Below are 15,167 nucleotides of genomic sequence, written 5' to 3'. Positions count from 1 at the left end.
AAATTGTTTATAGTTACCAGTATAAACCTCTTGACATCTTGGGCCAGAGTGGTCCTGCTGAACCTAAAAGGAAGAGAAACAACACGATGAGTGAGCAAGTCAGATAGTAAAATAATGAACAAACTACAAAAAGATGCCATCATGGGTAAATATGGTGATTTCTTATTTATTTTTTTCAACTGCTAACTTCCCTAATGACAATATTTCAGTGTGGGGAAACACTCTCGTCATCTTCAAGAAGTCAGCTTTTAAGAGTACTGATGATGAAAAAAAAATAGAAATAATTTGCATATTACATGAGGCAAGTATACATTAGGCCAACTGCCTTTCAGCTGTTTATTCCCATCTTTCAACTGCTTGAGACTGACCATATTTTACTAAAAAGCACAGACTGTCTTCTCTGATTCTATCTTTAAATCAAAATGGGTCTTCACATTGTGCTGTCAAACCCCAGCCTTCTCGGTCTTTATGTCACCCAAAAATATGACATTGTGTCACAGTAAAGGGTGTGAGCCCAGAGTGTGAGGAACAAACACAGTGAAAGGAGAAAAGACCAGCATGCACGAAGGATTGAGAACCTAATTACCATTGCGTAACAAATTAGATGAGGGCTCACAGAGAAAAAGAACTCTAAAAAAAGAAGGGACTGGGAGCAGAAACCGCGAAGAGAATGATCATTAAAGTGTAGCCGTTGGGGAAAGATCAAGTGAAAACGGAGCTTATGGGATCAGGTGAAATGGTCAGGATGGGTGAGAGGGAAGGAGAGATTAACAGTGCACAGTAGGGTCCTACTGATTAACATAAAAGTAAAAAAAAATGGTCGAACTAAAAAGGAAGAAGGAAAAAAACATCAATGGATATAGGTCAGCTATTAAGGTGGAAATCAGATACCAATGTACGTTGACAGAAATGACAACTGGACAACTTTCAACCAGTGATCAGACGCTCACACTTGAACTACGATCTGTCTCTTCTGATGAATATATGGGTATCGCTTTAGTTATTGTGGCAATAGGTGCTTTTCCGTGTTGCTGTGTGTGATAAACTAACACACCAGCAACATTCAGATTTTTTTGCAATGTTTATTTCACTCAAACGTAAACATGATAATGCAGTTGGACTCCTCAATGTCAGATATAAGTTTCATCAATGTAACAATTGAAAATATAAGTAATTCAGTACACGGACAAGGTTAAGTTTCTTCTGACACTTCTTTGCTTGATGTTTGAGTCATGAATTTGCATCATGCATAGTAGATATCAAGTGGCCTTAATTGTCATTAAATGACAACAGAGAAAACAATAAATATGTTCCAACTGACATTGAGTGTGGTCCAAGAAGAGTCCAGACATTGTCGCCAAATACTCATGCCTCCGCTCTCCAAAACTTTGATTAGTAGGTGCTGGTGTTATCGCTCATTATCAGATCTCCCATAACATGCCTCAATGGCAATCACAGTAATTGCCACTCAGGGGAGGTTTAGCAAATTTATCTTAAGGCCATCTATAAAGTGACGTTTTTGATATTTTTGCTTCCTTCTAAGTCAGACTAGTCACAAAATGTTTTGTTCGATGTTTTTTTTTTCCCACCCGCATTTGTTTTGCAAAAATTGAGACTATGAACATTAGCGCTCGTCACCCCCAAAATCCACATTGTCATGGACGGAGACAGAGCGACCGTATGCAGCATGGGTCTTTATTGTATTGAGGGGAAGTGGAAAGCTGGATAACAGGGAGCAACACGGGCAGGAGAACCGAATAACAGGTCGGGCAACAGACGGGTGGCATACAGGATAGCAACATGGGGCAACAGACGGGTAACATACCGGATAGCAACATGGCAAAAGAGCAGGTAGGGCAACAAAACAAACTGACGCAGAGGGCTGGGTGTGCAGAGTTTACATTGGTCGATTAATGCGGGCAATAATTGTAAATGCTGCCGACGGGACAGGAGGGGCAGGAGTGATGAGCTGTACAGAGAACTGGTCATATGGCATGACACATTCCGTCATTGTCTGTGCATTTAGGCTGCTTCACTCAGACCATTTGGAAAGCTATGCAAATATGTTGATCAGTTATTCAGAGTGTCCCAAAAACGCAGCCGAATGCAGGCAATACAAGGAAAGTAAACAACTGCGTTCAGAAATAAATGGAAGCAGAGCGTGCTCTGCTTCCGACAGCACACGAGGATGACAGAACTATTATCTGATATCAAGATCGCTGGGATGTGTGTAAAATATCCTCTGACTATACACATTAATCCAGGAAATGATGCAAGGACAGTCTGTTGGGATGAGCAGCTCAATAGCCTCAGAAAACAGCTGAAAATAATTTGTATCATGGTATGTTTGCATTGCATAGACCATTGGTTCTCATCTGTTGTCACCCGGGGACCTGTTTTTTCCATTCTGACACTTTTACAGAAGTTTATAAAAAGAAAGAACATGTATTGTGAAACAGTGCTCTTTTAAAACATGAATATCATTTTTTTAAACAACTCATGCCTACATGTTTAAAGTGCCTTTCACCACACCTTGATAAGAGACTGATGATGAATTATCCTGTCCCTGATCTCTTATTTTTAGGAAAGAGAAAGACAATTTCGGCAACCAGCGCCCATCGTGCTCTGCCCGTCCACTTGCATTTAAACTCTTTTTTTGTGTTTTGTTTTGTTTGTCTTTTAGTGACGTAGCTTTTTCGTTTATATATTTTTCAGATCATGTTCTTCGGATCCATTGTTTAAATAAAAATATTGTATTCGTTAATATGGAGTATTTATTGAAAACAAAAAATGTCACTATGAATAGTGAAATGAAGTCAGTACATTTTTCTGGAGCACTTATTCTGGAGCCCTTATTCTCAAACAACTTCCCTCTCTTTGGACGTACAGCAATACAAAAAAATGTATATTTAAAATGAACGCCAAAAACTTGTGTATGACGTTAATTGACGAAACCAAAAATGAGACATTTTAGCTACAATTCCAGTTATAGTTAGTTGAATAAGCAAATACATTGTTCCGATTAGTTTTATTTAAAAAAGAAAAAATATTTTTATTATACTCCATTAACAAAAACATTGTAGAGATTTTCTCTCTTTTTTTTTTTTTTTTTACTGTAATAACCTTGGTGTGGACTTTCATCTGTGTCTTGTCTATTTGCTACTTAGAGGTCTTAGGTCCCATGGGTACCTCTCTTCAAATAAGCGATGACAGTGAAGACAGTCTAATCTCCGCTCTGTCTCTCCTGGTCACTCACTTCCTCCAGTGTACATCCATTGACATGTCTGTGGCTTCAGCACCATGGAAATAATGAATCTCAATGATCAAGTACGTGTCAGAGACCTTTTACCTGTGCTGTACAAATGTACTTGTGAATATGAATCACCTACACTGGGTGTCACTGACCATTTGAAACTCACACTCAGGCAAGAGTGTGAATGCTAAATATCTCCTCATTGCACTCTGATGTGCCACATCTCCGTCAGCCTGAGGGACAATAGGGCGGATCCACGCACAATGCAGATCATGAGTTATGAGCATGCATGAATGTCAGCTTGACTCACCGGTGCATTCATCATTTTTGCACAGTAACACAGCAAACAGTCAGGATGCATAAGCACAGGACTTGCTGAATGGACCTGGTCATAATACTATACTTCTGCCTGTCACCATTTTATGACCAGTTAAGTGAAAATATATACGTAATTTGTCACGGCACAGCTGATGGTCTCTTGTTGCACACTCAAATGCACACATTGGGTGGAAATCATTATTCTAGAATAACCGAAAATTGAGTAATAAATGCAGGCTTTGGTAACATTTATCTATACTTAGTATCTGGCATATTGGTAGCAACCACAAGTTCTAATGAAAACACATAGAATGTTTATGTTCCAGTCCAAACGTTTCTTTAAAATGTCCGCTTCATACCTCACATCATTCAAATTTTTAAGGAGGTAGTCGTTTAAATGCCTGTTTATGAATTCAAGTGGGTGGTGTTCTAAAAGCAATGTATTTTTTTTAACACCACCCACCACACACATCATCATAATGCCCATAGGCAGGGGAGCAATATCACATAAAAAGTGTCTAGAGATGTGATTTTGCTAAGTTTGCTAAAGAAGACTGTTTTATTCTGTTGGTCCCTGTTTATACACTTAGGGGCTCACTACAGTAAAATCGAGTTGGATGAATCAAAAGGAAATGATTCACTTTTTATGTTTTTCACCAAATCTGATTTCTAAGCAAGTCTGACCTTGATCACACTGAAAAGCGTTTTTATAATTTTAGTTCCCCCCCCCCCCCTTTTTTTGGTCATTTTTCACAGCATGGAAAGAAAATGTTTAGAAAGTATTTTCAATTGAAGGTTAAAATAAGTTCTAAAATAAATTCTTAGATGCACAGAAGATGCTGTTCAGTCATATTTGTATTCATAGATTTGTACTACACTTACATAGTATGTGTCATGTGGGACAAAGAGTGGGAAAGAGGAAATCAAGCTTGAGTTGAAAGTTACAGCATGTCGATATAGATCTGGTTTTTGGAATAATACATACTCATGTGGGGAACGGGATTGGGGTCGATCTGTTCTCTGTATTGTTTTCAATCCCCTTGCTGACAGATCAAACCATGAATCCACAAGCACAATATGGCTAACTCATACAATACCAAACTTGCAACCTTGGCGTGACAAAAAAGAATGGATGAATGTGAACAGAAATCCTAGGTACTTGATTTAGCTCACATATATCCATTGTTTTCCACAACGATGAAAATGCTAATGTTTATAAAAAATATGGTCAGGGGTCCTCAACTATAGTTGTTAGACGGACAGAATTATACTGGAAAGTCACCTTGGGGGCTGAACACTTAAATAAAAAGTAAATAGAAATAAAATGATGGCATAACATTCTTATTTGATGTTAATTGTTTATATAAACATTATATTTTCTCTTTGGATCTCATAATTAGTTGAATCCAGTCACAGAACAGATTGGATGGTGAGGCAGCCAGCCAGTTGATGATAGCTGTTCTAAGGACTTTGGAAATGGAAGATTAAAATTTGAGTCATGTAGCGAACAAAAATTAGAGATGCTACTCTATTACCGTAGGTACTAAACACCCACTGCCCCCCCACTAACCCTAGTGCAAGAGGCAGTGAACTGTGCACTCCTTTACACTGACTTCTCTCTTTGCATGCCTTCATGTGAATGGTACGGTTCCAGGAACAAAGATATATGAGGTGTGATTTGAAAATCCCCTACAGAGTAATGATAATCACAATGAATTAACATATTGGTAGTAACTCTCCTTTTCATTTGACACCCCCCCCCCCCCACTCCACAAAACCACACACGCACACACACACGCACACAAACAGGCGCACTCGACACACACACACACCTTAACCAGTGGTTTTCAAAGCTCTAAGAGCCCTTCACTTGTTCTTATGAGCCTGTGTAAATTGAATGCTGTGAATCAGGGCTGTCTGTTATTACATGTGACTAGTGGGAGGAAAAGAGAGAAAGGAGGTGCAGGAAAGACACTCTGCTGAAATGAAGGGGACTGCACTGCACATCCCTGCAGTTTCATGGGCTTGTGTCTTACCAAGATATATCACCAGCTGTCCACATAATACCATAATGTACACAAGCGTGTGTGTGTGTGCGTGTGTGTGTGTGTGTGTGCGAGCAGGTGTGTGTGTGTGTGAGTGCGGGTATGTAATACAGGTCACTGTCCATGTTATGCACTAAATTTGTGTGCAACTTGCTCCTCATGAGTGTCATCTGGTGATTTGGTACTCTTTCACATGATGTACATACATATACAGGTGTGAAAATCTGTTCCAATGATATTGGTCAATGTTGTTAAACACTTTTTTTTTTTTTTTTTTTTTTACAAAAGGGGAGAGGCTAGTCATCATTGTGGATGAAGATAATGTAAATATAGATTTTGTAGTGAGCATGTGTGTGAGAAAATGTGAGCTGGAGGGTGAATTAGGAGTGAACATGAGATATAGAGAGAGTGATGCTGAGCGATAAGTGCATAAACAGAGTGAGAGAGAGAGAGTCACAGAGAGCCCAGATGAGGGAGTGGAGATGATGGGCTGGCAGTTTCCAAGCACCAGGCTGTTTTTCAGGGCTGTCAAGCACATTGTGAAGCATTGTTTGAAAGGCTCAGGCTGATGGCTGACATATTCACCATGATTCTCGCTTGCCAGGCTGCTGTCCACTGCCCTAGACTCAGACACACGGGCTAAAATAGGCCAGTCTGTGTGTGTGTGTGTGCGTGTGTGTGCGTGTGTGTGTGTGTGTGTGTGTGTGTGCATTGGTCACTGAAGGGTAATTGGGTGACCTTGACCCATCAGGGTGTCTGAGATGAGCAAAAGTGAAGGGAGAGGGAAGCGAAGCAGGGAGGCTGGCAATAAATGTTTCTCCCACATCAGTGTATTTATGTCAGTGGCACTTCACTCTGGAATTTGACTCTTACAACTTGAAAATGTGAGGCCACACGCACACTCTACTGTGATAAAATACACTTAATGTACACGCGCAATAACGTACTGATGCACAGCGGACGCTCACTGTATACGGACACCAATTGATGGCTCACTCCAAAGCAATCATTGATCAACGTTCACTTATTGGATGAGTTATTGTTAATGTCTTCACCACCTCTGATGAGGGCCGTCATTTAAAATGTGCCATGCTGCTTTTATTCTCTATTTCGTCACACAGCGTTGTGTAAGCATTTCTGGTCTTCCTTTATTTTTGCACCTTGCCATTTGTAATCCTATTCTACCCATAAATCGTGGAATGAGTTCTTGAGTTCCCCCAATGACTTGGAATGATCATTAGTCACTGGTGGTGAATTACAGTGCATAAAGCCGTTAACCAACAAATCTCAAACGACGTTTTCTATTAAACTCGGATATATTTTCCATGGCATATTTAACTTTAGTTACATTTTATTTAAGTAGCTTTATCTACCTGGTTTCCCTTACAAAATAAAATTCAATATCTTCTTTTCATATTCTTCAAAATCAGCAGCAAAACTGTTTTAAATCTTGTTTTGATAAGGGGAAAATAATAGCTAAATGAAGAGCTAAGTGATGAATTGAAGAGGCTAAAGGACAGAACCTTGAGGAATTTGTCAGGTTACAGGGAAGGATCAGATTTAAAAGATTTGAGCTAGAAAAAGTGGCAGCGCTCTGGTGTGAAACCAGTGAAGGGGTGCATGTGAGATACCAATAGCAGAGTTAACTGAGGAGGTTGGAGTGTCAGATGGTATTGAATGCTGCGCTCAAGATGCAAATGAGACCGAAATCAGTTTAAATGAGAAGTTCTTTGCTGTGGTATGGACAGAAGCGGAACTGGAAGTGCTCATATACGTAGGCAAACTCAAGATGAGGTAAAAAATTGTCAAGTTACTGGCATCAAACCGTTTTTTATTTTTATTTTTTATCCAGAATGGTGGCTGCAATTTTGAATAAAGAAGTAACAGCATGAGAGATTAGGATGAATGGATGGTGGCAGTTATAAGAGGCAACAAAGAGGAAACCCATGATTTGATGAGGGTTGTGGGGGAGAGGCTAAAGCTGGCACGTACACATGGTTATGATGATATAAACTACCGGAGACAAATACCTTACAAACTTGGCCAATATTCTGATATCAGAAATTCTTGGATGATCAGGAAGTAGAGAAAAGGTTAATGGCATGGAAAACATTCTGGTGGAGGAGGAAGTGAAACTAAACACAATTGCTTTACAATAGTGTGAATGCGAGTCATTGGAAAAATGCGTTTTAGAGTTGTGGGTGTCAGTTGAGTAGGTGGGAGTCAGGAGGATACTAGGTTTTATCGAGCAGGGAGAATATTCATTCATCATCCAAACCGCTATCCTCCTGAGGGTCGTGGGCCTGCTGAAGCCTATCCCAGCAGTCTTTGGGCTGTAGGTGGGGTACACCCTAAACTGGTTGCCAGCCAATTACAGGGTACACATACTAGATGGACAAAAATTCACGCTCACACTCCCACCTACGGGCAATTTGGAGTGGTCACTCGGTGTCCCATGCATGTTTTTTGGGAAGTGGGAGGAAACCAGAGGACCCACAGAGGCACGGGGAGAACATACAAACTTCACACAGGAAGAAATTGAACCTTGCACTTCTGAACTGTGAAGTTGACCTTCTAACCAGTGCTACACCGTTCCGCCACAGGGAGAATAGTGTTTTGTAATTTCCTCTGTTTGAGGATATACATAAATCCAGCGTAATATTGTGAATTGGTAGTGGAAGGAATTAGACTGATCCTGAGACAAACAAGCATAATCTGATTAAATGTCACAGTGCCATCCTATAAGGTCTAGCCATCACTGGGCTTCACACATTGTCCTCACTGGTTGAAAGCTAAGTGAGCTAACTGCTGGACTAAAAATCAGAGCTGCCAGCGCTCTCTCGTCAAGGAGTGCGGTCTCTTTTATTCGCCCAGCTTTGCTTGCCTCCATAACACCGACGCTGCCTTTCAGAGTTTGAGGAAACTAAATCATGTTAAAATTGAATTCACAAATAATTCCGGAAGGGTCATACCATTGAGAGCGTCCTCTCCAGCTGTATTGCTGTTTGGGGTGGCGGCTGCACTGACTACAACTTGAAGGCCCTGCAGCGCATAGTGAACACGGCTGGTAAGATTATTGGTGCTTCGCTCCCCTCCTTGAAGGACATTTACACCTCCCATCTCACCCGCAAGGCAACCACGATTGTGAGTGATGTGAGTCACCCCGCTCACTCTTTGTTCGAGCTTCTGCCCTCTGGGAAGAGGTACAGAAGCCTGCGCTCCCGCACCACCAGACTCTCAAACAGCTTCATACTCCAGGCAGTCAGGATCCTGAACTTGCTTCCCCGTTCTGCGTAGCGTCCTGTACTTTTACTGTCTGTATGCACACTGGCTTTTATTCGTTGTCTTATCTATTTATTTATTATTTATTGTTACTCTTATTTATTGTTTGTGCCTTCTTGTTTTTTATATTGCGTTGTTTACTTGTGTGTCTATCGTGTAATATGTCTTGTCACCGTGGGATAGGGAAAACGTAATTTCGATGTCTTTGTGTGTCTCGGCATGTGAAGATGTTGACAATAAAGCAGACTTTGACTTTGACTTAATTGTCATCTTTGTTTGTCTTTGTTGTCACTGAGCAGTCATATAAAATACAAAGATAATTATTTGGAAATTATTTTATGTACCTTCTGACATTCAATATCGAAGTATCTTGAAAGGTTGCACTCTCAGGCATCAAGATTATTAACAAAAGTTAAAGGTACTAGAGCCTTGCAGTCCATTTCCCCAATATGTGTAACATATTTCTTCTGGAAATAACATTATATTTTCAGTGGTCATTTTTTCAAACACAGTAACAACCATTTTTTCAAACAACAGTAACAACTGAAATCAACTTTCAGTTTGATTTGACTGAAAGAGGATTTTTATAAAAACTAAAATGTTGTGAATGTGTATTTCATACTTTTACCACTGCAGTTTTTACCATGTGAAATGTTTTGTGAGTCCACTCTATGAAAAGTGCTGCATTTACTACTTTGTTATTTTCCCAACTACTTTCTACTCATCCATGACCATGAACAAACAGAAGTGGTAAGATATGAATGAATGGATGTTGAGTGGAGGCGGCTCAGTGGTGCACTGGGTAGCACGTCCGCCTCACAGTTAGGAGGGTGTGGGTTCGGTTCCACCTCCGGCCCTCCCTGTGTGGAGTTTGCATGTTCTCCCCGGGCCCGCGTGGGGTTTCTCCGGGCACTCCCGTTTCCTCCCACAACCCAAAAACATGCTTGGTAGGCCGATTGAGCACTCCAAATTGTCCCTAGGTGTGAGTGCGAGTGCGTATGGTTGTTTGTCTCTGTGTGCCCTGCGATTGGCTGGCAACCGGTTCAGGGTGTCCCCCGCCTACTGCCCGATGACGGCTGGGTTAGGCTCCAGCACGCCCGCGACCCCCGTGGGGACTAAGCGGTACAGAAAATGGATGGATGGATGGATGTTGAGTGTTCCTCCAGGTGCGTGGTTCATCATATTGTTAATAATGTTCTTATCCTCTACCTCCCCCAGGTTCTCATTTCTGACAGCTATAGGGGGACAGCTGTTGATGACAGACCAGCAAAAATAACTGTAACTTCCTACTCTAATCGATACAGCTAGGTACCAAGGGCTACATCTGTGAGTGTGCGCGTGTGTGGATATCAATGGACTGCTGTGTACTGATCAGCTAGTGGCTGAAATGGCAAATCTACCTCTGCCATCAATGGAAGAGAACAGAATATAAACCACGTAACAACCCCCACCCGCCAACAGTCAGTCCATAGTTCTCCCCCTTATCAAATTTGTTATTCACCCGACTCTTGCGTACAATGTAGTGTCTGCCGGTGTGCCATCCCTGGCTTCCACATGTAATCTGAGTAAAATGGAAAGGAGCAGTGTGACAAGGGGGTTCATAAAGCCTGGTTTAGCTTGTGTAACCGTGAGCAGACTGAGAGAGACATTTGATAATGAAATTTTCCCTCCTGTTTATCCTAGGGTCTTGCTCTCACGTAGGCTGAAACATGCACAGGCAGGCAAAACAAAGCCAATGCAAACGCACACATAGACACACACACGCACACACATATATACACCCAGATGTCTATATACTGTCTGTGATGCTATTATGTATATTGAGTATTACATCAAGAAAGAATTGGAATCGTCTCATAGGATTTAAAAAAAAAAAAAGTCGAGCTTAAGGAGGCACTGTGGGCTAATGGCCAACTGCCTTGACTCTCAAAGAATTTTCACTAATTTGTTGGTTTTATGAGATTAACTCTCCAATAGTCTTCCACGGCTTTGAAAGCTCCACACGGGTCTAGATTCATAAAGCAGATTTTGGAGGGAGGTCATTCTCATTGTAATAATTTTAATAGACTATCGAATAAAAAACATCACCACTGAAATGCCATGCAAAACCCCTAACAACAAATTAACAAATCTTGACAAAGTGTATGCAATTTAGCTGAGAGCAAGGCTTAACATTTGAAGAGTTACAGGATTTAACCCATTTTCATTTATGTCACCCACTTTTCTATATCTGGTACAGAGGCCAAGACATCATGGTGACATTAACATAAGAGCATGAAAAAAAGATTACAAAACTGGATTAGGGCTAATGACTTTAAAAGAAAACCATGAGACACATTGGAAATATTATTTGCATGTGTCTTCCAATAATAATTTAAAATAAAATTCCTTGGCATGCTTGGTGTGGGTTTGAGCATGTGCTAAGCGATTTCTCTCCACGGCTGTGTTGTTGCTATGGTGACAGTTTTTAAACATGTCCCTACCCCAGAATCATATTTTGCCCACTCTTGGCTTGTTTATAGCTTTAAATAAACTGCAAAATGAGAAATATTCAGTGCTCAAACACATTCTTAGATGTGCCAAATTTTAATTATAATCCTATAACTTTAGTGTTTATGTTCGGTAAATGGCCAAAAAGGTGGGACTGTTTTGAGTGACACTGTACCAGAAGCTGAATGAGAGAACAGAAGCACAAGGAAGGTGTGTTTGTGGGGAATACATTATCTTTCAAGCACACATTATAGAATATGCGTCTGTGACACAGACCTTTTATTTGGAACCCCGAAATGTACAATGAATCTGGACCTACTCAACTGCCTCTGTGAGGAAAGACTTTACTGCCATCTTGTGGTAAGAGAAGTAACAGCATACAGATTTAGGAATAGGAAAGTAGCCCATTGTGTGGACAAAACAAACAATTAGCCACCCACGGAGACCCTGTTGAACATACACCAGTATTTAGCACCCAAAAACTATTAGCTACAATCTACATTCTTTATAAATTTGCATGTGAGAATATCAGGAACACAGACACACAGATACAAACAGACATTTACGCACACACAGACATACACACAGAAACACACACACATGCACGCACACACACACTACTTTTCATAATACCTTCAGTCTTGAAAAAAATTATCCCATCACATTCCCTCATCTTAGCAAGCCATTTAAATGAAGGTTCTGTCTTTTGATGTAACTTAAGTCAATGCCAGTCTTTATGTAATTTGTGAAAGAAAAATAAACAACAATCTCCCAAGGTCTGCTGTCCACTAAAATGACCTTAAAGTGATTAATACATATGACATATGCACAACTTTGTCCATTTGTAACTGATACATGGTTGTTTATTGATCCTGTCCTGTGTGGTAATTGTTATTTTAACCCTTTACTTGCCTGAGCGCATCACTCTCATTTAATTTTCTATTTATAGCCTGACGGGCTGCTATTATTTCTTCCCTTCTTTGACGATGACCACAATCACACTTCTGAAATTGTGAACAAACATTGTTCAATCCAGTCAAGATGCAAATGCCTGTCTTGCCTCATTCCCTGTCTCTTTTTCCCTCCTCTATTTTTCCCCCTTAAAGTGCAATCTCATAGAGCCCTTCTAAACGCCACAATTTACCTTTCTTTTCTTCTATAACAAGACAAGCGTTGTCCTGAATAGGATGTTTCCTGGGATCCTGTGCTGACGTGTGGTAACTACAGACATTTTACAAAATAAAGAATTTACCAAACTAAAACTGCGACTAAAATAGTGGATGCTGATGATTAATTGCCATTCTGATAACCACTGGCTATGTGTAAAATGACCTACCGTAATTTTCGGACTATAAGTCGCACCGGAGTATAAGTCGCACCAGCCATAAAATGCCCCAAAAAGTGAAAAAAAACATATATATGTATATACACTACCGTTCAAAGGTTTGGGGTCACAAAATTGTTTGGGTGACCCCAAACTTTTGAACGGTAGTGTAAATATTATTATAATAAAATATTATGAATTAAATATTATAAATTATATTTTATATTTGTATAAGATTATATATAATCTATGAATAGAGGTATACCTATATATTATAAAATTTGTTACACAGAAAATTATATATATAATCTATAAATAATTATCTAAATAAATATATACACTACCGTTCAAAAGTTTGGGGTCACCCAAACAATTTTGTGACCCCAAACTTTTGAAAGGTAGTGTAAGTCGCTCCTGAGTATAAGTCGCCTCCCCCACACAAACTATGAAAAAAAACGTGATTTATAGTCCGAAAATTACGGTACTGTACACAAAAATAAAAACACTGGATTGTGAGTGTGAGGATACAGGGGGTAGTTATGACCAACTGAGTGGAACCATTTTTCATCTGTCAGTACGACATCATAAAACCAGAAATCCTCACAACAAATACAGAGAATAATGGTTTATGACCTTTTGCTTGAACCCCTTTTGATCCACTCTGAAGTCTTGGCCTCATTCACCCTCGCTTATCCCCCCATGACAACACACACACACAAACACACACATTTAAATATATAGAGTTAAAATTACTTATTTAGAATGGCAGCAAAAAAGGTCTCAACATAGAATTATACTGCATGTTGACATACAGTACAATAGAATGTCATGTATTTTGAAAATCGAGACCAATACTATCCAGGTGAGACATTAACACATTGTTCATAATTGTAAAAAAGTGGAAAATATCAACATGTGGAATGCAAAGTCAGCAGAATAATCAGACATTTATTTGCCTGTGCTCATAAAACAAAACTCTTTACGTATGCATCCCCTCGTGTGACCTTGTCACACGTTAGTTCTGATCAGAACTGACAAAATTCATAGGAATAAAAATCTGCTTCAGAGTACGCAAGTGGCACAGAGATTCAAAGGAGCTCATACGAAAGGTGATGGACGAGGAAGTGAATGAGGAAAAGGGCAAGGAAAACCAGCAAAAATCAGCACAGATTAAATGAAATTGGAGCAACCATTATACACCATGTCCTTGTTCATGGGATGGCAATGAGAGAAGCATGCCGAGTCCAACCTAAATCGATCAGATTCTCTGTGGCAGAAAATTATTTCTCCTTGTACAGCATCTGATATGGCACTGTAGTGTGTGATGCAAATAAAGTTCTCTGGCTGGACCCCGCAAAAAGACAAGATATCTGACTTTGCTATTATGTGCTTGTCAGTTTTGTTTTATTAATGAAGTTATGAATGTAGTATTTATAGATACCATTTTCACTGTTTCTTTTTATTCTAAATTCTTAATCTTACTGGACATTTTACATAATTATTTGCTTACAACAATTTTAGAAAAGGGCCTCATTTATTCCGTACCCTGGCATGTTCTGTATTGACGTGACTTTAATGTGGAAAAACTTGGCAGCAGTGACATCACCCCCATTACACACCTTTGGGATCGTCACGAACAGATAATATGAGCCAGGCTCTGTTTTCCAACGCCAGTAACCTCTGATTTAACAAATGCTGAATGAAAGGGCAGCTGTTCCCACAGAAATAGTCCAAAATCTGTTATAGCTGCAAAAGCAGTGGAACTAACCATTATATTTCTCATTTTATTCCGTGGATGTAAAATGTATATCTATTACGTGCAATATAATTAATTCAAGGAACAGAAAAATGTAGACCACGCTGTCTGATCAGAACACATCACACCTTGCAACCCAGTTTATGATAAACAAATATCCACACACATTGCCAGTGGAATACACCAGTGTCATTAACCCGAAGCTTGAGGTAACAATTAAAACTATTATGGCTCTAATCTTTTGAAAATGTCTCGATGTGATTGGAATCCTGAAGCCAGATTCTTTTCATAAAGAGGGCCAAGACCTCGGTTGAGTTATTATCGCTGAAAGCGCCAACTGTGCATGTGTGCGTGTGTGAGACCGTGAGGTAGAGAGAGACAGACAGAGGCAGAGTGATAGAGCAAGAAATAGTACATGCACTGACTCCTGATGCATCTCCTATAACTATGACGATGTGCAGCTACGTATTATTCATCAAAGCCTAACTTTGTTGACTGGTCACCAGTTAATCGGAGGACACGAACAACCGTTCACACTTACGTTCAAATATATGAGCATTTTTTTTTCTTCAATTACTTTACTGTGCATAATTTAGAAATTTGGGAGGAATTTGGCATCTTCAAAGAGACTACTGTTGTGGAAATGAGAGAAAAAAAAAGTTGTTTGATGCCCATAACTGTTTAACTTTAAAATAGAGA

This window comes from Syngnathus typhle, linkage group LG3, assembly GCF_033458585.1.
Source record: "Syngnathus typhle isolate RoL2023-S1 ecotype Sweden linkage group LG3, RoL_Styp_1.0, whole genome shotgun sequence".
NCBI lineage: Eukaryota > Metazoa > Chordata > Actinopteri > Syngnathiformes > Syngnathidae > Syngnathus > Syngnathus typhle.
This window is presented reverse-complemented; position numbering follows the sequence as displayed.